Genomic DNA, 24,273 nt, shown 5'->3' with positions numbered 1-24,273 from the left:
GAACTTAGCATCCCTAAGGTCACACACACCTCCTCTTCCCTCTTTCCTGTTCCTTGGGAACACAGTCAGAAAGGACACGCTCCGCAGAACATAAGCTGGCGTAGGGAGTTTATGAGACTCCTCTGGAGTGGGACTCAAGACCCTCAGCAAGTTCTGAGTAAGGAATTATGTCCAAATGGAGAGCCCCTGGAGACGTGGAAGCCCAGAAAGCAGAGAAACTGGCAAATTTGGGGGCATTCAGTCATTAAACAAAAATGTAGATGCTTGAAAAAAGTTGCTTGGGTTTGGTTTATTTTTTTCTCCCTTTCCCTCCAACCCTTAGATTATTTTCTGCAAACAAACACCTTATGGAAGGCAGTGAGTCTAGAAAAAAATATAACTTTCTGGTTTTGTTTGTTTTTACTGTGATGTTTATGGTTTCTTCTCTTTCTGACTTTTTGCTGATTTCTCCTCAATTGGCAAAAGCCAACTGATAATTGATGTTAGCTTGCAGTCTCATTAGTAATTATTTTTCAAAAGAAAAAAATTTCAAGTAGTAAATTTATATTATTTGAATAAATTATATTTCAGATATGTAATGGTTTTGTGAGCAAACCAATTTATACCTAATACATTTTTATGTTCCTAAAGTAACACTGAATTTGGACTTGTAAAAAAAATCTTTAAAAAATATGAAAACTTACATTTGCGTAGATTTCCATTTTCCCCCAAAACTTAGATGTTTTCTTCTTTAAGGGCCCCACAACTTCTGAAAATATTATATCTTTATATATTGCCAAGACAGGTATCACAGGCGAAATATTATTACCCTGTCATGAAGCAAAATTTAAACTTCGTTTTGAATTAGGTGTTTATGCCGCTTTCTTTGTACTTATCATTCATTCATTCCTTCAGCAATTATTTACTGAGTACCTACTGAATGCAAACAGAGTGAGCAGACTTGCTTGCTCCCCTTCTTCATTACTGGGTGCTTTTCTCTCTCTAGCCAATTCCTCTTCACTCTATCCACCCCGAGCTCATTCATTAGTTACCTGGTAAACTAGCATATGGACTAACAATTTATTTAATTGAGAAGTACTGTTCTATGCTTTAACCAAAACACACAAAACTTCCCTAGTTCACTGCCCAAAACTCGATATACTTTTAACTATTTGTGAGACTGGCAAATCAGTTAATCATTTGAAGCCATTATAATTCCAAGAAGCTGATGGAAAGCCAATTCCTATGACTATATTTATAAGGAAATAGATTCAAAAGACTCATACGAGACCTGATGCCCAGCTTATTCCAGTGTTTTATTAACTTTTAATAAAACCCTCTCACCTAAAGCCAATCCTATAAATTTTTCATTTGTGTAGTTACATGAATCTAATCAAAAGGAAAACTATTCTTTTACTTCTTTTTGGTAAAGGGACTAATATTTCTACATGAACTGAAATGAAAAAAGTTAATAATATTCCTGGGATCTATATTTCTTTCTCTGACATCTTCAATCACTTCACTCTTATTAGAATATCTTTATTAAAATTTCTCAATTTGTGCTAATAATAAGGAGACCTTTTAAATGTTCTTCAGTAAGTCAATCTCAGAACTTCTTTTTAATATTTTTTAAGTGCTGGAGAAAAAAACTTGTGTATGGAGGTACAAGGCAAAGTTATTACCAATCACTGATCCAAATAAATAAGATATGATGTATGTAGCTTTAAAAAATTATAGCAGGGGCCCGCTCAGTGGCCTAGTGGTCAAGTTCATGCGCTCTACTTCGGCAGCCCAGGGTTCGAGGGTTCGGATTCTAGGCGTGGACCTACACACCACTCATCAAGCCATGCTGCGGCAGCGTCCCATGTACACAATAGAGGAAGATTGGCATGGATGTTAGCTCAGGGCCAATCTTCCTCACCCAAAAAAAAAAAAAAATTATAGCAATTTTTATTTGTGTTTTTCTGTATTCTCCATGTTTGCTGCACTAAATATTATTGTTTCAGTAATTTTAATAATACTGTAAAGAAGAAAATATTGTAATAGTATTTGACTAGGTAAAATTAGAGTCTCACTTTTTATTTTTATTTTGTGACATTTGTGGCTCTTCAGCATGACATTGGCATTCTTCCTCTTCTGATGCAACTTCCTTCTCTGTTTCATTTTGTTTTGGTTGAGGTTGTTTCAACCTCCCCCTTCTCTGAGCAGTGTTTCAGCTTGTCTGTGAGATCTCCAGCTATCACTGTTTTCTCAATATCCACTTCTGTTTTCTGAGGCAGCACCTGTAGATAAACATCTAGCCGGCCATCCAAATGGACACACCCCCACACACTCTCAAACTCACACACACACAGACACAGGTATGTACGCACATACATGCTCGACTCCTCCCCCTCCCCCTGGGAGCTCAAACCACCCCAGCTGTTTTCTGGCGTTGGCAACAAAAGCAGCAGCAGAGCTCCTAATGTCAGTTCTCTGATCAGAACCAGCACTAATAGCGTTGCTGCTGCCAAGCAAGAATTTAAGTTGCTTGGACCTAGGAGAAGACGGCTGGACAGGGTAAAGATGGTAGAGTCAGATGTTTCAGGCTATGTGTAGTGACCTGAGGGGAAGGAACAAAAGTTGGGGTTCCTCTGCCTGAAATGCTTTGCCTCCATTGTCTGTTGGCAGCCACATTTCAGGACTCAGCTCAAGTATCACCTCTTTCTGAAGCTTTTCCTGACATGCTGACTGTCCCCTCCTCTGTACCCATATCATCTTTGTTTAGTTAGATGCTTATCTTTTCCCCCAAACCCATTAGATTGATTAAAGTCATGGACCTTGGCTGATTCATCTTTTATCTTAGTACCTGGCACACAGCAGGCATTCAATAAATGGATGGATGCGTGGAATCCATTGCTCCCCTCCCATGGGTGAAAGTAGCAACTGACTTTTAGTGGAGGAGGAAGGAGAAGGATGTCCTGATGGGTGTCTCTTCTCCTCTTTAAAGTTAACATTGGAAGTGAAGAGGCCAGTGTGATGGTGTGAGGATGACCCTCCACATATGGAAATAACTCAGCACCAAGAGGAGCAGCTGGCTCATCATCATCCCTAGCACTGGGATTTCTTTGGGTGACCAATAGATATGTCCAATCCTACTTACAAGGTAAGCCTTTGAAAAACTTGCAAGTGCAGATGAGAAGAAATTGTTGCATCAAGGAAGGCTGTATTAGCAATGGGAAAATGTGGCACATATCTATTAAATTGATTAATATGATTTATGTCCCAGACTAAAATGTTTCAACATTTAAAATGCTTTAACATCAAGGGAGGGTGAGGATAAGACAGAACTGTGTTAGGTTCTTTACTTGCACATTCTCACTTTTTTTTCCTGTTGGCTTACTTATTTATTTATTTATTACCTTTTTAATTATTTTATTGAAGTCACATTGATTTATAACATTGTGTAAATTTCAGATGTACATTATTAGATTTCAGCTTCTGTATAGACTTCATCATATTCACCACCAAAAGTCGAGTTTTCATCCATCACCATACATATGTGCCTCTTTACTCCTTTCACCCTCTCCCTGCCCCTTTCCTCTCTGGTAACCACCAATCTGTTCTCCTTATCTATGTGTTTGTTTGTTTATCTTCCCCATATGAGTGTAATCATATAGTATTTGTCTCTGTCTGACTTATTTCACTTAGCATAATACCCTCAGGGTTCATCCATATTGTTGCAAATGGCATGATTTTTTGTTTTTTTTTTTTTTTTTTCATGGCTAAATAGTATTCCATCCTATATACATACCACGTCTTCTTTATCCATTCATTCGTTGATGGGCACTTGGGTTGCTTCCAAGTCTTGGTTATTGTGAATAATGCTGTGATGAACATAGGGATGCATATATCTTTTCGAATTAGTATTTTCATGGTCTTTGGATAAATACTCAGAAGTGGAATAGCTGGATCATATGGTATTTCTATTTTTAACTTCTTGAGAAATCTCCATACTATTTTCCCTAGTGGCTGCACCAGTTTGCATTCCCACCAGCAGTGCATGATCTCATTTTAATTCTCACAAAAACCCATAAAAGAGATCTTGTTGTCTTCATTTTACAAATGAAGCAAGTGAGGCGTGGAAAGGGTAAGAATTAGGAAGCCATCCTAGTACTCAGCAGAGCTTAGATTGGAACGCAAATCTTTCTGTCTCCTTTCTTCACTCTTCTTGGTTCCTCTCAAGAGCTATTTTAAAAATACCGACATCAGGCTGGCCTGGTGGTGTAGTGGTTAAGTTCCCATGCTCTGCTTCAGCAGCCCAGGGTTCACGGGTTCAGATCCTGGCGCGGACCTATACACCACTCATCAAGCCATGCTGTGGTGGTGTCCCATGTACAAAATAGAGGGAGATGGGCACAGATGTTAGCTCAGGGCCAATATTCCTCAGCAAAAAGAGGAAGATTGGCAACAGATGTTAGCTCATGGCCAATCTTCCTCACACACACAAAAAATATATTGCCATGAACTTTTCAGAGTGGTTGAAAAGTAAAAGTTGAATATTTATTGAGCACTGATGATGGGCCACACATGAGGCAGGGCAGCATGCGAGGATATAAAGAACCATCCTCTACTCAAAGAGCTAAGTAGCTAGTGCAGGAAGCAGATACATAAGCATATGCTGAACAATAGACAATGAAATAAGGGCAACCGTGAAGGGGGTCATCACGGGCTGCTTGAGAACTGATGGAAGGAGTGGTTGGTTCTGGTGGTGCAGGGAGAACAAGAAATGTTTCGCAGAACCCAGGAAGATGGCATTCTGAGAAGACTCTGAGGAGGCCAGGGGAGGGGTCAGCAGGCGTTAGGACACCACTGCATAAGGGAACACGTTACAGGAGCTGGGTGGAAAGTTCAGTGAAGTCGATGTGTAGTTGGAATGGTGGAAGGTGAAGGTGGGTTGGAGTCGGACCATGGAAGGCTTTGAATGGGAGTCTGAACTTGAAATGGAGATTATTAAAGATTTTTGAGCAGGGGAAGGCAAGGATCCAATCAAATCCTTGACTAAATCTGAAATTATTGCTGAATCCATCCTGACACCAGCTCACAAGTACACAAAGCAGAAAAATATAGAAAATCAATATTCTTTGTCAAGACTCCAAATAAATGACCTACTTACTTCTGAGGAAACACAGCAAATGAAAGGAAAAATGCCTCAATCACCAGTTCAAACCCAGCCTGCCCTCTTCCTTCTGCATTGGCCAAGAATGGTCCCATTCTCATGACTCATAAGACAACCTCATCAACCAAAAAACCTGGGGTGACAAACACAATCTCCTCCTCCCCTCAGAGAAAAAATTCCAGTAGGGAAATGACAATTCCTTTCACTTCCTTCCTTCCTTTCTTCAGAAGCCAGCCCGTGAAGACTGCTTAACTGTTCTCTCACCTCAATACACCAGACAAACATCCTAGAATAGGAACTGGATCCTGATGGCTTAATTGAGTTAAAAGGAAAAGTGTAGATTATCTAAAAGCCTCTCAATGGTTTCAGAGTGGCTCTCACCTCTCTGAAAGTCCAGTGGTGTTTCTCAGTTCCTTGGTTAGGGAGGAGCTGAATGAATTTCCTAGCAGAGAATTCAAAAGCACTGGAAGTCAGCAGTTCTGAAAGACTGCAGAAAAGTCTTGTTTACATTTTTCTCTTGGGCTGAAACCCATCTATTTAAACTTTAACCAGAGGCAATTATAAAACCATGGAGAGCCAGAGATGGCAGCCTGCACAACACGAGGAGACAGATGCCAACAGTCTGGCATTAAAGGAGGAAAGAGAGGATATTTTGAGAAAAGGGTCAAAGGAGAAATACAAAGAACGTTTTGGAAGAAAAGGTGTCACCTAGGCAGCTGGTCTTCATGAGAATAGGGAGGGAAGTGATGAGGGAGGGGAGGAGAGGGAAGGCAGGCGGGGTGGGCAGGGAAGACAGTGGCCTCTGATGGAGTAGGTGGGTCTGGGGCTGTCACCATCCCACCAGTTCAAAAGTCCCACCCAGTAAGAGCCAACTACTGTAGGTCTGCTGTTTACACCTCTTTTTTCCCTCTTGGGTCAAAAGTGCATTAACCCAGGGAGTCAGTGGCTCTGAGAAGCCTGCCTGGAGCAAACACACCCAGGCTGCCAGGACACGGGCCCTTTTCCCCGAAGGCCAAGCCTCCTCTTCAATTCAGGTTTTCCTGGCAAAGACCCACCTTGGAGCTCATGAGCAGTCCAGCGACGTCAGAGGAAATACCCCACTTGACAAAGACCTGCTCCAGTTGCCAATAAACCCAGCTCATTAGCATGCCCTGACCTGGGTCCTAGGATTTGAGAAGTCCTAAGAACAAACTCAAAGAGAGTTGCTCCAAAGTGAATATTTTTATTCTGGATTTGAGGACATCTGTGGACCTGACACTGACATTAGGGCCAGTTTTAAATGCATATACAAATGTGGGAGATCTACAGGACACCAGCTCCCCAAATCTCTCTTGGGTCAAGGAGACATACTATCTACTCCTAGATATTTATTCCTTTGAATTTTTAAACTTTTTTGTTCTGAATGTCCCTATTAAGATGCAAATACATATACAGAGGGGAGCCCACGCCTCAGATGTTATCAGCTAATTTCTTAGCAGGAATTCACTTTCTCCCAGTTCCGGCCATCTTAGAACTGTGGGAGGAAGATCCAGGACAAGCATTTTGGAGAAGGATAATGGGCAGAGGCCTTGGAATCATGAGCGGGAGGCCAGCAAGAGTCCTGGAAGAGGCCAGAGACACATCTCTCTCTGTACAACAATGAGGCCCAGTCCCTCAACACAAGTCAGAGTTTGTGTAGGCAGCAGAAAGCCAAGCTCATGCTAACTTCCCGTGAAGCTTCTCTGCTAACCCAGCTCTTACCAGGGAAAGCCATTTGGGGCACAGCCAGAGGGAGATAGGGAAGGTCAGATGATTTGCAGACATTCAGGGCCACGGCCAGGGTCTTCCAGGGCAAAGAGGCCAATGTCATGGGCTTTTCTCTAGACCAGTTTGCTACTCTCACCAGAAGATCTGTCCTACAGCTCTGAACTGCACTTCCAAGTCCAACCAACCATCTAAAAAATTCATAATGTTGTTTATAAGGGCCTGGGTGGGGAATGCAGGGTTGGTTCCCTGCAAACTCACCCTGATTGAGAACAGATTCCGGAGTAATATCCTTGCTTACGTGGGTGTGGGGCACTTCATATGTGGAAGATAACGTAGTGTTACATTTTATTTTTATAGTGTTACATTTTATTTTTATTAAATATATGCTGAAATTTTATTTCTTAAAGTTTGTACGAGTAGAAATTACTTTTTTGTGCCCTGATCCCCAGAGAGAGAGAAAGTCTGATTCTGATGTCTTCTGCAGGATGGATCCTGTGAATACATGACTGCTAGCAGATATCCCAAGAGCTGCACAGAAATTTCAGAGGGATACACACATTGCCCAGCACCTAACAAGGTGTTATACTGTGGAGAAGATATTTTGTAAAATCAGGCATGAAAGCTCCAAAGGAAATCCTGGGGGACTGCACATAAACCAGAGGCAGCATAGTCTAGTGGTTAAAAAAGCATGGATTCAGGAGCCACACTGTCTGGGTTCAGATCCTGGAGCTACCACTTATTAGCTATGTGACGTTGAGCAATCACTTAATCTCTTTGGGCCTCAGTCTCCTCATCTGTAAAATTCAGACAATAGTAGTTCCCAGTTCACAGGGCTGTTGTAAGGATTAAATGTGCTAATATTTTAATGATTAAATGAGTTAATATTTAGAAGCACTTAGAACAGTGTCTGTCACAGCAAGAGCCATTTAAGCGTTACTTTTAAAAATAACATAATCAAATCTCCAGGCCTGTAAACCTCGGTTGGTTCTATGATTGACCCTGTCTCCAAGAAGGCCTTTGGTTGGCTCTGGTCTGCACTTACCCTCCCACCATAACAGCTTGAGGACACAGAAGAAAGATACTCTGATACCTTTCTCCTCCCTTTGAGCACTAAGCAAGGCACTTCTGTTCCACTCTGAAGCCTAGCAACGTGCACGCCCAGGGCCAAGACCATGCCAGAACCAACAACAGGGAGCACTGCCCGGTGCCTGAACCAGAAACGGGAGTTCCTCAGTGCAAACCTGGCAGGCCTTTGGCGGGCTCCATGCTTGTACTGTCACTAAATCCTGCACTTACCTGTCCTTCACGGGCACCAGGTGCCAAGCCAGGGTTACAGAACACAAGGAAAAGCCCTAATTGAGAAAGGTAGGAAAAGCAGAAAGACAGCAGGTAGCAGGAAGAAAAATCATGGCAAGAGGAAACCAAACACCCAAAGAAAAAAGTAGAAAAGCTGAAATAAGTACAAGGAAACTTTTTGGTCTCTCTGTTTTTGACAAAGTGAAAAACACAAGCACAAGAGAATAAACCAAGCATCTAGAATCAGACTGAGCCAGCGAAGGGAGGGAACAGGCAGCAGAACTGCAAATACATGCCAATTACCTCATCCTTCCTCCTGTGCCCTGCGAGCATGGCCCCAGAGCCGTCTGTACCATGGCTTCATAATGATTTCATTTCACAGACTTCCTTCCACTTTTTTTTTTCTTTCTTAACAAAGACCATCACAACTCTGTTTTGGGAAGTAGAAACAGTACTATCTTTAGGAAATTTAAAAGCCAAAAAAGCTCAGATAAGCATAATTGAGAAGCAAAGAACAGTTGGTGTGACCCGGACAAATATCAAATCACAAATATTTGAAATTCTTCCTCTTCCGGGCCCTAAGTAGAAAAGTGCGTTTGTTAGCTGAATTGGCTCACAGAGGACTTGGCCTTTGTCATGTTGTGTAGGATGATGCTGGATGGGGAGGAAAAGCCAGAGGAAGGTCAAATATTTTTCAAGTGCCTACTATGTATCGGGCATTCTGCTAGATGCTAGAAAATCAAGAGTGAACAAAACAAGTAGGCCCTACCCTCATGAAGCTAACACTTTTTTTTTTTTACTTTTTAAAAAACTATGGTAAATTACACATAACATAAAATTTACCATCTAACCATTTTTAATGTATAGTTCAATAGTGTTAACTGTCGTGCATCCAATCTCTAGAACGTTTCCATCTTGCAAAACTGAAACTCTATGCCCATTAAAGAACTCCCATTTTCCCCCTTCCTTCAGGCCCAGGCAACCACTATTCTACCTTTGGTTTCTATGAATTTGATTACTCTAGATTCCTCATATAAGTATTTGTCTTTTTATGACAGTTTATTTCACTTAGTATATCCTCAAGTTTCACCCATGTCATAGCATGTGTCAGAATTTTCTTCCTTCTTAAAGCTGAAGAATATTCCATTGTATGCATGCCACATTTGTTTATCCATTCATCTGCTGATGGGCACTTGGGTTGCTTCTACCTCTTGGCTGTTGTGAATAATGCTGCTATGAACATGGGTGTACAAGTATCTCTTGGAACTAACACTCTTTTAAGGAGCTTATCCTGTCATATTTGGATTATTTGTTTGCCCGTCAGTTGGCCCAACTAGATGGTTAGCTGCACAAGGACCTGTGTTGTTTATCTTTGTATCCCAACTTCCTGTACAGTGCTAGCACATAGTAGAAACTCAATAAATATTTGTTGAACAAAATAACTTATTTATACACTTCTTAGTACTGCTGCAGCTGGCTGTTTTACATATTTTAATAAATAAGTTTTGCAATTTTAATGAATGCTATTTTGATTGTATTTACATACTAAGCTAGTTTATATAAGGGGATTAGTATAAAAAAATCTAAACCTCAATCAAAATTCACTTTCTAGATGAACTGCCATTGACAATTCCTTCCCACTCACTTTGCTTAAAATCAACTGTTGCTACTCTTATTCCTCTCCTTCCTTTCCTTTCTTTTCTCAAGTCATAGCGCTGCATAGATCTTGAGGAGCTCATTAGGGGCCGCCTCATTCGTGGGACACTCTGTGGAATAAAGCTACGCATGGGCCTACAGTCTGGTTTGCTCGGCTTAAAAACTTTCATTGAGGGTCATTTTATGTGAGGCCCAGGATGAACAAGACACAGCCCTGCTCTGGAGAAAGTCACAGTCTTGTGGTTCTGTCTGCTTATTCTTGGCCACAATTAAGTAAGAGGCCTCAGTTTTCTTGGGTGTAGAAAATAGTATTTACCTCCATTCCCCATTACGTAGATGACAAACACAGACACTATAGCATTTACAAAGTATGAGGAGCTGAAAGACATTGTGAAAATTCTGAGTAGCATTGTATTTGATAATAATTACTACACATAGTATCAGCAGTGGTAGAAGCTAGTTCTGTAATCCTTTATGAAGTAGACATTTGAAAGTACGGTTTCTGGTCAAGGAAGCATTGTTGTATATAAACCTTTGAGGCACTTGCTCAGTTCCAAACACAAAGCAATGGTTTTTAATATAAAAGAGAAAAATTAAAAGACAAAACTGGCCCAAAATATACGCTTTTCTATGGACCAGGAATGCAAAGCAATGAATGAGACCGAAGACATGGGCCTATTGGGCTCCAGGTCTGAAAGGAGGCTGAGGTTGCTGGAATGGGGCTTCTGCAGGGTAAAGGAGACTAAAAGTGATCTTCACGGCATGAGGGAAGTCAGCTGGGAACCAGAACCAGGTTCACTGCTTGAAACTATGGGCTAGAATGAGAAACCCCATCCTCTTTCCCACAAGCTGGCTTGTTACAGACGCTAAAAAAAAGCTCACCACTGCCTGATGATGGGCCTTACACGAGGGAATGATGAGGCAGGAAGACAAGGCACATGACAGGCCTCCATGACTGACTCAATGGCATCTCCATTATCACAGTAAGGGAAAAGAACAGATAAACTCTCTTTATTCAGATAATATGATTGTCTATAAAGAGAATCAAACGGATTATACTGAAAAAAATATTAGAACTAAAAAGACAACTCAGCAAGGTTGTTAGGTATAAGATCAACAGACAAAATCAATTGCAATCCTATATCTCAGTATTTATCACATAAAATATTTAATAGCAAACAAAAGACGACATTCTTAATAAACAATGAAGTGCCTAGGAATAAACATAGCATAAAATGTGGATTTTTATGTATAAATACGATGTGGATTTTATGTATAAAAGATTTTTATGGAAAAGGTTAACTAAGACTTGAATAAATGGAGACATATACCATATTCATGGATTGGAATATTCATTATAATGAAGATGTAAGTTCTCCTAAAGTTAAGGTTTAATTTCAATGCAAACTCAATTTTTAAAATCCCAAACTGATTATGTAACATGGAACAATGATCACAGAATTCATGTAGAAGAGTAAAAGGCCAAAGCTAATTATAGTAGTTGGGGATGCCTTTGGCTATAAGTGAAAGAACATACAACTTAAAGTGGCTTAAACAATAACAGATTTATTATTTCACATCACAGGATGTCCAGTGGCAGGTGATTTCAGTATTGGTTAATTCAGCAGCACAATGACATCATGAGGGATCTGGGACATTTTCATCTGTCTGTTTAGCCATTCTCAATGTGCTGGGCTCCAGCTTGTCCCCTCAGGACGGCAAGATGGTCGCCACAGTTTTAGGCATCACATTTTCCTCACACTCTGTACAAAGATAGGAAGGGCAAGTCTTTTTCTTATGTACCTTTTTAAGTGAGAAGAAAACTTACCTATCCCATCCCACCTCCACTCTAGCACAATTCAATCTAGGTCTCATTGCAAGAGATGCAACACATGCCTATGGGCAAACCAATCCCAATGGAATGGAATTACTGTAATGGGCTTAGATTAAGCACTATGGGATAGAGTTCATGGACAGCTGAAAGTAATCTAGGTTCAGTTAGAAAGGAGAGAGACAATATCCTTTGGTCAGATAACCAATCACAGTACCCAAGACAATATTGAAAAAGAATAAGTCAGGAGGTTTCCCCTACCAAATAATCAAAATTTAAAACCAGAGGTGGCATAACAAACCAGGAGTGAAAAGATGAACTATTTAATAAATATGTCTTGAAATAATTACATATGTATTTCCTATTTCACATCACAGAAATTTAAGTTGATTTAAAGACCTAAATGTGAATAGTCAATTTTATACTTCTGGAAAAAATATAGATTATCTTTACATCCTTAGGATACAAAGAGTTTATTAAATAAAGCACAAATGAATAAAACAAAGAAAAAGATTGATACATTTTACCACTTTAAAATAAAAGAGGGGCCGGCCCGGTGGTGCAAGCGGTTAGGTGCACGCGCTCCACTGTGGCGGCCCGGGGTTCGCCGGTTCGGATCCCGGGCACGCACAGACACACTGCTTGGCAAGCCATGCTGTGGCGGCGTCCCATATAAAGTGGAGGAAGATGGGCACGGATGTTAGCCCAGGGCCAGTCTTCCTCAGCAAAAAAAAGAGGAGGATTGGCAGATGTTAGCACAGGACTGATCTCCTCACACACACACAAAAATAATAAAATAAAATAAAAGACATCATCAACAACATGAAAAGACAGGCTTAGACTGAGAGAAGATATTTTCCCAGACGTAAAACCATCAAGGTAGTAGTATTCAAAAATTATAAAGAACTCCCACAAAGCAATAAGAAAAAGAAACAACTAGAAAGAAAAATTGGCAAAGGATATGAACAGGCAATTCACAGAAGAGAAATCCTAATAGCCAATAGACATAGAAGAAAATGTTCAATTTCACTAGAAATTAAGGGAAAACAAAATAAAATATTAAAAAGTTACCATTTCATAACCATAAATAGGCAAACATTTTAAAATCTGAAAATACCAAAAGTTAGCAAGATATGGAGAAACAGGACTCTTAGAAAGCAAAATGAGGATATATAGTAATATAAATCCTAAGACCCAGCAGTTCCCCTCTTAGGTATATTCCTTAGATTAGTGGTTCTCAACTAGGGGTGATTTTACCCCTTAGGGAACATTTGGCAATGTTTGAAGATGTTTCTGGTTGTCACATCTGTGTGTGGGAGTTGCTACTGGTATCTAGTGAGTAGAAGTGAGGGATGCTGCTAAACATCCTACCCCACAACAAAGAGTTATCCAGTCCAAATGTCAATAATGCCAAGGTTGAGGAATTCTGGCCTAGAAAAACTCTCACATGCTGTACACCAGGAGACTGGTATTTAAATGTTAACTGCAGCATTGTTTGTTGTAGCAAACAACAACAACAAACTAAAAACAACCTACACGACCATAATGCAGGAGAATGGATAAGTAACCAGTGTATATTCAAATGGAATAATATACAACAGGTATAATCTATGAGTTAGTTCTTCAGGATGCAACATGAATAAATCTAAAAAATAATGCAGACTAAAAAAGCATTGCAGAATGTTATGTACAGTGTGATATAGTATTCCTTTGCACTTTACAAACACAAAACAATACTATATATTGTTTATGAATAAATACATATTAATATAAAAGTATAAAAACAGGCATGGTAATGATTTATAGGAACTTCAGGATTGTGATTACTTTTTGGGAAAAGAGGAAAGGAGAAAAATAGAGAAATGAATGAGATTGAGGGTAGGCAATGGATTTCAACTGTAAGACTTTTTACAGCAAATAAACAAACAAAAATCCCTAAAGCAAATAAGTCAAATATTAAGATTTTTTGAGTGTTTTATATATAAATGTTTGTTAAACTATTTTCTATATTTTTCTGTTTGAAATATTTTATAATGAAAATATTTTCAGAGCTGCATCTGCACAAATGAATATTCTTTATGTATTTCAGGAGCATGGAGTTGATGGAGTGAGCCAGTGTTTCCAGAAGAAACTGTGCCACTCCAAAGAGAAGTTAGAAAAGGGGAAAGTGACTCCTGAATAAAGAAGAGTCTGTTCACTTAAAGACCCTCTCCCAGGGATTCTTGGCAGGAAGAGTTGGCTTTCCTGCTGCGCCAGTGATTGGTAGGCTATACCTCTGTCCATGGTCCTATTTCTCTGCCTCAAACATCCTTAGAAGAATTCAGAGGCAGGTTCAAATTTGCCTTGTAGGAAGGCATCGAAGTGTTCTAGATAGAGCTGAGAAGCTGAGAGAAGAGGCAGTATTGCGGATACAGCAGGTCTTGAGTATTTGGAAAGAAGTTCTGACTGTCTGCAGTAGATGCCACCAGCAGAAGGGATCCTGCTGGACAGCCATTCTTTGTAATAATGATGAACAGCATCTATGGGTGGAGTGAGCTCCACCCACGCTGAGGCCTGCTTGATAAGAATGATACTATCAACTCCCTAACACTTCATATTTTTAACGAAAGTCTTCTCATTTATAATGCTTTTCGTTTCTTTCCAACACTCCTGTAAGACCAGTCGATATTCACCTCTGCTTTTATGGAGATGAGGAGAGACTAACAAAGCTTCTCCAACAACTTAGGTCCTTTCTGTTAACCAATATTTTTATCTAAGGTACTGAGGATAAATAAATGGTGAGAGTAACTCAAATGAGAAAGATATTTTATGGGCATCCCAGAGTAATCGCCTACCTTTTTAAAAAAAACAACATTTCTTGAGGTCCCGGGAGGTGTCTGGCACTACACAAAGTGATATGAGCATGAGAGTGCAGAACATAATGTTTGGGAACATAATGTTCCTCCGGGGACTTAAAAATTAATGCAGATCCAAAACTGTTAAAAAAAAATACAAGGGTTGGTTGTAATAAATTATGGGAAAACAAAGTGAAAGGTGTAGGGGTGAAAATCCCAAGCATAGTGATAAACTAGGAAACATGAAAGCAGAATGTGATGAGCCAATTAACCTCCGGAGAACAGAGACTCTCAGTAGAGGCAGAATATGAGATATTGACCCCGCAAAGTCAATTTTGCAGACTCAGTTACTCGTCCACACATACAAAATCAATAGCTGTTTCTGATGGGCCACTGGCAAAAAAAATATTTACTGTTGTTTTCTATAGATGGAGTCCAAACCATCAGCATACAATAAAGTTTTTAGGGGAAAAAATATGTGGATTGGCAAACTTTTAATCTATAAAACTGGAAATCTAGTTCTGGGTGATAGCTCTAATGGAAATAGGTGCAATTGGGTTTGTAGACGCTGATTTTTATCAGCAACCAGAAATTGTGCTAAAAAGCTCAATTTGGCCTACTTTAGGTTCCCTGGGTAAGTTAGTGGGGGAATTTTCATTAGGCTATTTGTTATATGTCAGAAGAGGAAATAAAGCAATACACAAACACTGTAATATAGAGGAAAGGAGGTATCTTAATAGAAATATGTTTTCTAGTCTAGGACAACATTTCCCCACCAAGGTGTTGAAAAATACTTGGAAACGTTGTGTTCACTGCTGTATTCCCAGCACCTAGATCAAAGCACATGGTAGGTTCTCATCAAATCTTTCTGAGTGAATGAATAAATGAGGGGAAAGATTTTTAAGTGGAAACTTTAGCAATAAAAATAACATCTGTAACATTATCAGCATCCTTAGAGTTGTCCTTTATAGAGCAAAATCATTTTGGTAAAGAATATAAAATCTGTCATGTTTTAAAGACTTCACAATTAATACGCAACGTTAATTCTTCCCCCAGCCTTTCTCTTTTGTGTCCTCCTTTCCAAAGTTAAACATGCCACGTGGACTCTTAATCTTAGTGATTTATCAATGCAGTTATTGAATGCTTTCTTCACTGACTTCTTTCCGTTTGCCTAATAGTATGATCACATTTTCTCACCATTTTCTAAAGATCTGGGACAATTTAAAAGAAACATCTGGGGAACGTCCTCCTCTCCTCCATTTTTGGCTAGGATTTCAAGAAGGGGGAAACCCAAATGTTCTTGGAAGAAGAGAGAAATACTCAGCATCTGAAACTTTCTGCTTTTTTCTGAGGTCTTCATATTTCTATATATGTTCTTTCTAAAGGCTGAAACCATTTTCACTCCCTTCACCAGAAAACCAGACTTTTCATCAGGATGTCCTCCAGAGCAAATGTTAAAATCAGAGAAAATAATATGCAATCTCCCTTTGTCTCCCTTTCTAATGATCCGCTCAGCCCTTTCCACACGCCTCAATGCTGAGGTGACCCTCCGTAGGCCCAGACTTCTGGACTGGCAGCCAGCTGGGCCCAAGGGCTCAGCCAGCAGCCCAGACCTCCTGTGCATCTGGCAGGCCAGGACACATTGAAATTGTGCAACAAAAACTTTGGGAAGTTCACATCTGTGCTAGGGGCATGGCATCCTGGTGATGCTGATCAAGCATATTCCAAAATGCCACTATGTTTAGAAATGTCCCCAAATACTGCTCATAAATTATACGTAAAGAATCCGTGGGTTTTTGAACTTCTGGACTTGCCAACAGAAAATAACAAAGGATTCTCATCTTCACAGGTCTTCAGCGAGTATATTAAAAACAGAAATAAACTGTTTCTCTGTACTCACCACACTCTCAGCCCCTCCTCCTCTCTCACCTGCCATCACCACCCTCCCCACATACACCCATGTCTAGCTCCACTCCCACAGATCACCACTTGGACATTCTCAGACCCCTAAAACACAACATGTCCCAAAACAGCCTTGGCAACATGGCCTTTTTGATCATGCATCAGCAAAAATGGTGGGGATGTGCACCCTCAAAAATGTAATTAAAAAAATAAACCATATATTTATATACATATTTTAAACAAATAAATGAATAAAAGAAAAAATTAAATTCTTTGATTCAATACTGTTGGGAGCCTATTTCAAAATCATATTTCAGGTTAACTGGGTAACTCAATTTCCTTATGGTAGACAGAATTCTAAAGATAGCTTCCCAAGATTCCCATCTCTTGGTTATTCTGTCAAACACTAATCTAGGTACTGCTTCAGTCACTAATCTAGATACTGCTGTAAAGGGATTTTGCAGATGTAATTAAAGTCCCAAAACAGTTTAGTTTAAGATACACAGATTATCCAGATGGGCCTGGCCCAATCAGGTGAGCCCATTAAAAGAATAGTTTTCCTCAGTTGGTAGCAGAAAAGGAAGTCAAAGAGATTCCAAATGTGAGAAAGATTCAAGGGTGATTGCTGGCTTTGAAGATAGAGAAGACGTGAGAAGGAATGTGTGTGGCCTCTAGGAGTAGAGAATTGCTCTCAGCCAACAGCCAGTAAGAAAACAGGGACCTCAGCGCTCCAGTCACAAGGGACAGGGTTCTGCCAGCAATCTGAATGAGTTTGGAAGCCAATTCTTCCCCAGAGCCTCCAGATAAGAGATGAGCCTGACAAATACCTTGATTTCCGCCTTGTTGGACCCTAAGCAGAGAACCCAGCCAAATCCACCCAGACTTCTCACCTACAGAACTGTGAACTGATAAACGAGATGTTGTTCTAACCCCTAAGTTTGTGGTAATTTGCAACACAGCAGTAGAGAACTAGTACATTCCTTCAGTTTTCACATCTCTCAATAAAGGTAATAATATCTGGCTATGTCCAAGAAGTACTCAGAAAACAAATATTAATAAGATTTAATTAATATGTTTTAAGTTCAACAGAAAAGAAATACATAAAATTCTTTCCAAGATGGTATGATTTTTAAATTAATTACAATACCCATTGAGTTTCAATCCAGGACAATTAGACTCTAGTTAAGTTTGTTTTCTCATATTCATTGCAGTTGCAGGACAGGGCTAACTGCAAAAGCCACGTCATATGGCTTTGAAGAATGGAATTGTTGCTTCCGGGGGACATGATTTATCCTACAGTTTTTTCATTTCACAAAACAATATGCTGCATTTTATAGATGCTCTACTGGATACCACATCTACATGTCAAATATAGGGATTTTTTTTCTTAGCTATATTTCCCTCTCTAAAAAACTTGATCTTCACCTTAGCAAATATGTTGAAATTCAGCAAGCTATATTCTGATCTCAAGAAAATTTTATGAGAGATGAGGCAAAAGATGATCATACCTGTTTTAATAAAATCGATCACTGAGATAAAAGAAAATCAAATAGGGGAGCAAGAACATTCTAACCACATAATCATTCCCTAAGTAAAGAGCGACATGAATGGTGCTGAGCCTGCTGATCCAGATTTCTCCTCTTGAGAATGATAGGTAACTATGGAGTTCTCTGATGAGCATAACCCAAGACCAAATCTAGTTTAAACAAAGTGATCTGGGGAAGAGGCAGAGGAAGGGAGTAGTTAAGTAAGCGAGACGTTGTGTACAGGGTGAGAACACTCCAATTTAGGGAATAAACTTTGTATACTGGATGAGGAGATTGGAAGAAGTATAGTTTGGTAGTTAAAAGCTATATGACTCTAGACAACTTATTTAAATTCCCTGAGCCTCAGTTTCCTCATGTCAAAGTCAGGATAGTTTTTCAATGTTCTTAGCACAAGGCCTAGGACATGGAGTCCTCAATAAATGATGGCTGCATTAGGATCATGCAATCTCATCCTTCTGCCCTTGTCCAAGAGTCCTGGATAATCATCTCTATTCTAATGGATGCTAATAGCCCTGCTGGCTAGTCTGAAGCATCATGTTCAAAGCAAAAGACTACAGGCTGTTGTCCAGGCCAGAAGTCTAATGCAAACACTCCCTTATGGCAGGGAGGGACAGAGCGAGTGGGTCTGGCTATGGAAAACTGATTCCCCAGGCAAGGGCAGGGTACTTATTAGATCCACAGAAGGAAGGACCTATAGGCAAATATCCATAAATAAAAATCTCTTTCTAAAACAATCCAATTTTCTAGACCAATCAGTTGACAATGACTTGGCCATTGAAGATCATATTTTTCCAACATGCTTCATTTTCTTGGCTTTCCTAATTCATTAATTATGACCATGTTTTCCCAAATGTGGAAATTCCCCTTGTGCAGATGCCGCTGCTGGCCAAACCTCCTTTCCTGAGAAGTCTCCACAGCACAAAAATATTTTTGTTTTCCCCAAATGCCCACAGGGAAAATTTGCTCACTCTTTTTTTCGCTCCTCCCTTAAAGCCCTCTGGCAATTTCCAGGAATCTAAGTAAACCAGATCCTCTTAGATCACTGGAGAGCATTTTGGATGTCCTACTTTTAACATGGCAAAAAAGAATCCCGAACTTTAAATTTAACATTATTAAACTAATCTTAAGAGTTCCTTTTAATAACTGAAGGCAACGCCACTGAAATCAAAATACTTCCTGCTCCTGCCTGAGAATATGGCTCTGGGCCTTGGGAGCTTAAATTATAAACAGAGGTGGCCAAAGTGATTATCCTTATATCAGAATCAAATGCCATAATGTGAAATGTGCTTCATACACATTAAAGCCCTACACAAATGTAAGCATTTGGCACCAAAGTGGGTATACGATATGAATAGGGAGTGATTATTCAAATCGTAAAGATTTGTTAGACAATTTACCCCAGTTACCTTATTCATCTTCTCAGTTTACCAAAGTGCTTTGTTGAGGGCTGATGACAGTATAGGTACTCCGGAGATATTTTGTTCTTTTCAGAACATTCATCAAGAAGCATTTCTGTGCCAGAAACTAAATCTAGTTGGTGGGGAAGGGGGTGGTAGATTGATGAATCAGACTGGGTCTTTGCCCTCGAGGTCTTTATAATCTAGTAAAGAAGGTATGATGTACATACTAGCTCAGTGGTTCTCAACCAGGGGCAATTTTGCCTCCCCCGCTCACCGCCCAAACCCTGGGCCATTTGGCAATGTCTGGAGACATTTTTGATTATCAGAACTAGAAGTGCGGGTGCTACTGGCATCTAATGGAAAGAGGCAAAGGATGCTGCTAAACATTCTACAATACACAGGACAGCTCCCCCCAACAAGAATTATCCAGCCCAAAACGTCAACAGTGCCAAGGTTGAGAAACCCTCAACTAGCTAGATTACCCAGAACAAAGGGCTGGTGGATTGATTGATTAATTGATTGATTGATTGGTGTTGGTCCACATGGTAAATGACTTTCACCCTAAGACCCCAGTCATTTTGAATTTGTGCTGTCCCTAACCTACTATAACTGTTAAATATCTTTTGAACAAATGAGTAAATTTAGACAGGTGCTGAATAAAGCATGAGTGTTACTAGGCAAAATGAATGAAAATTTAGAGTGAATTGTTAGCTCAAGAGGCCAAAATTTTTCTAGCATGATGCCAAACATATAGTAACTGCTCAGTGAATGTGAACTGAACATATTCAGATAACCTAACAACATTGATTTGCTTAAAGCTTAAAGTGCGCCATATTGAAGAATCTTATCTTTAAAGCAGCCGTAGAAGTAGCCTTTCTTCTCGGAAATACTTCACTATATACTGCTTGAGTGGCATATTGTACCATAAAGGGATAAAACTATGTATTTTTATAATACAGCATTCAAAATGTTCACTAATTCAAATCGGTCCTTTCCCTAATGTGCCTAATCGGTGAATGTTAAGGAAGCATGAAATTTCAAACATCGCAACATGGAGGTGGCCGCTTACTGAAGTTAAGGAAGGAGGAAGAAGTGTGGCCTGAACTCCTATGCGAAAAATGTGGCTCCTGCTCTTTATAGACAATAAAAGTAAAAACAAGTTTCAGAGGCATGGACTTTGCACCTATGGCTTGATACGCATAAGTATCAATAGTAAGAGAATTGTTAAATGCCACTCTCAATTAAAAATCTATTAAAATGAAATTATATCTTTAAATTAGAACATGTCAGTGGAAAAGTATGATTTAATTTACTAAAATTATTTACACTTTTTTTTTCCAGAAAAATGATCAGGTGGTCTAATGTTCTAGTGTTGATGAGATAAACAGATATTATTGCATGGAAAATCTGTACTTTTGATTAAGCATTTACCTTTAATTGTGATATGTGGGTACCAAGGAAATATTGGCTTTCTTCTTCCACCTATTCGACCTGCATTTTCTCAATGTGAGTTGATGAGTAAGTCAGGAAATGGCATCTAATTTTGTATTAGCGTTAGCCCAATGTAAGTAGGAAGGGAGAGCTACCATAAAAATTTTAAACAGAAATAACTGGGATAATCTGGCATTTGGATAATCAGTATCAATGTTCTCTGAATTTAAATGCAGATAATAGAGACCACAATGTCCCCGATTTTCGCAACATAAAGGAGCAAAATCTCCTCCGAGTTTGAAAATTTCCAGTTAAGTCTCGGCCCAAATCTGAATTTAATGAGGCGTGTATAGGAGCAGGGGAGGGGTAATTTTACTCTTTCCTTTTCATAAAGAAACAATTAAACAAGTAAAAATTACTTCACTCCTGCAAGAGAGGAATCTTATGGGATAAGTTCACCGATAAATGAATGGGGTTGAGTGACACATTTTTTTAAAACATTGAAGATTAGGAAATTAAAAGAATAAACCTTGGCTCAGGGAAATATTTAGTATGCGCAGAAAAAGAGGCACAACCAGTAAAAATGGACCTTGATATGACATATAATTACTGGTACAGCACTGGTGAGGACCAATCAAAACCGATGTCCAATTAAGCAGAATGGACACTTTGGCCATAAACAACAGGAATGGCCAGACTAATATCTACCAGCTAAATATCAACCCTGATTATTTTACATGGTCAGGAGAGTCAGTCTAAAGTTGATTTGTAAACTGAAAAGCATTATGGAAACCGATCTTTATTGTAATATGTTTTAGGTGCAGTTGAATCGAGGGTCAGATAATGGAAATATAGATGAAAATACAAATATCTGCTAATTTCTATAAACTCACACTCTTATAATTGCTTATGAACTGAGAATTCTTCTTCTCTTCACTTTTCAGATGAAATAGACATTTTAAAAAGTCAGATTTTGGTCTCTTTAGACTGTCGTCAATAAGACCATGCTTAGTTGCCTGAGTGTAAGTTGCCTTTTAGAATATCTCTCATTTTCATGTCTGGAATGATATTCCCATAAAATCCATGACGGTTATTTTCAGGTGGTGGGATGTGAGGGGATTTTTGTTTTCTTCCTTATTTTCTTTCGGGTTATTTGAATTTTTTTCCATAGGTTTTTAAAAAATAATTTAAGATAATAATCATTAAAAAAAAAAAACCCTCTCCATTCTATTTAGTCAAAAGTGCAGTTCACTGTCTTCTATCTTCTCATTAGCTGATTGATTTTTTGAATTTGTTTCCCCAAAACTCAACAGCACTTTCATTTTAAACTCATTTTAAAAGAATCTCCAGTAGAGCCAACATGAAAAGGCAGGATACCTAACTGTTTCCAGAGGGCACACTATCTTTGAAGGGTTTTCTTTTGTTATTTTTGTTCTTTGTGTTGTCACCTCTAGTTGTTTCAGAAAGCTGCTGAGCTCCCCAATTTCCTTTGAAAGGAATACCATCACACGGACAATTTAAGTTACTTGGGAACACACTGCTCAGCTTAGATAGTATTTGTAAATGTTGGAAAGAACTCTGTATAAGATAATCTCAGAAATTTCCTTTTGTTGTATGGTGTCAGAGTGATAAAAGGGGATGAATTAGGAAGAGACTTGGGAAATAGTGTGGTATTGAAGCTTATAAATTCTTTACACAATTTTCCTTTTCAGGGTCTGACTCTCATGGTGTGATGGGCACCATGGACCAATAAAATCTCCAAAGTGTCTCTAAGCCAAATTGTTCAGTCTCTTTACATTCCTCATGGACCTTAAAAGGTTATATTTACTTGAGAGTGGGAGGTCCTGGGTCAGTCACAGAAATTAAAAAATAGTTAATTTTTTAAGGGTGGCAGGATTAGGAATAATTAATTTTTTTCTTTTTGCCCTTATAGTTGTAATGCTATTTGTGCTCTATCTACACATCTATTGGTACATAAGTGAAAAAAGTAGGAGAGTTTTCGTCATTGGAAAATTTCAAGGTCAGGCTGGATGACTATCAGGTATGCTCTAGAAGAGACACCTACATTTAAAGAAAACTTGACTAAGGTGACCTCTCAAGTTCCTTTCATGTTTAAATTCTGTGCTCTGAAGTTTACTCTCTAATCTTATGACAGTGATGCTTCATATTGGAAAGACAGGAGTTTCTTATGACCACCCTCCCCACTGTCTTGAATCTGCAGCTTCTGAGAGGGTGGCAGCTCTGAGAATTAAACAGGAGTTGGAGTGGGTGGGAAATTATTCCTAGGAGACTCAGAGCCATCCTGCAGTGGAAGGAACTGCCCACATTCTATTCAAGTCCCAAGTAATGAGACTCATGGCAGTTCAGAGCGGGGATTCAGCTAGGCCACTCTTGGCTAGGAAAGGGGCATGTGTGCACACACGTATGTAGAAGTATATGCATATCCAACACCATCCCAAAGAGATCTTTCCTGCTTTCTATATTGCTTTTCATTTTAATGGAGTCAATGGTCTTTTAAATTATGCAGGAAAAAAGAGAAAGTAACAGTGCACAGGGTGAGACAGAAGAAGAGTTGAAGAGGAAGGAAGGCAAAAATAGGACTATTACACTGTACAAGCAGTCTTTCAGCTTATTAATTTCAAGCTATGTAGCCAAACACACACAAACACACACACTCTATATGTAAACACGTCCTAAAGTAGATGGGTTCAAGTCTACAGCAGCTTCATTATTTATATTTTTCAATCAGTAATACAGTCATTGTAGTATACCATTTGAAAAAATGAATGGTCAAGTATTAGCTTACAAGGCTTCCCAAAGTGTATAACCAAAAAAATTAAAAATAAAGTTAATTTGGTTTTAAAAGGTTGCTCAGTCTTTTTTCCTTTGCAAGTGGCAGATGCATTCACTTTGATGAATGCCCATTTGATTGTGGTGCTGAAGAATAACACAAAAATCTTTAAGCACATTTGTAATGTTTTATAAGTGGCTGGATAGCTAGCCCTCTTTTTCTTATATTTTCTTCTGAAAGGAGGAATCGATGTTTCCACAGACATCCTAGATTTGAGAAGAAGAAAGGACTTGGAGGAAACACTTCCTCCAGCTCCCAGGTGCTAGGCAATTAAATAGTAACCCAATTTTATGGTTAAAACAACTGAATGTGGAGAGGCTAATTGCTCCATGATAATTTTTAAATTTACAGAGTAATACATATTCATTGTAGAAAATTTGAGAAATACATAGAAAAAAGAAAACCAAAATCACTCCAGAGTAACTGTTGTTAACATTCCGATGTATGGCCACCTAAATACGTATGTACAATCACATACATATATCATGCCCAATATTTCTTTGAGGAAAAAAAGGCAAAGTGAAAGAGCTGTTGGTTCATCTGATGCAAACCTGGAATCATCATCCACATATTTTAACCATCTTATTAATGTGTCTCCTCTACCTTTGGGCCCAATCTGACGATAGATTGTAAATAAGGTGC

At 39.1% G+C, this 24,273-nt stretch overlaps 1 protein-coding gene and 1 long non-coding RNA gene across 3 annotated transcripts in view; one reads left to right on the top strand and one right to left on the bottom strand.

Moving 5' to 3' along the window:
• MKLN1 (muskelin 1) overlaps positions 1–24,273 on the bottom strand; it is a 315,619-nt gene that overhangs the window by 231,859 nt on the left and 59,487 nt on the right. The window lies entirely within an intron of this gene.
• LOC131397372 (uncharacterized) lies at positions 2,439–22,970 on the top strand. The gene is made up of 4 exons (XR_009216756.1): positions 2,439–2,538; positions 2,969–3,124; positions 13,756–13,928; positions 22,714–22,970. It is a non-coding gene; the product is annotated as an uncharacterized LOC131397372 (long non-coding RNA).

Source organism: Diceros bicornis, chromosome 3 (assembly GCF_020826845.1).
Source record: "Diceros bicornis minor isolate mBicDic1 chromosome 3, mDicBic1.mat.cur, whole genome shotgun sequence".
Classification (NCBI taxonomy): domain Eukaryota; kingdom Metazoa; phylum Chordata; class Mammalia; order Perissodactyla; family Rhinocerotidae; genus Diceros; species Diceros bicornis.
This window is presented reverse-complemented; position numbering and strand designations above follow the sequence as displayed.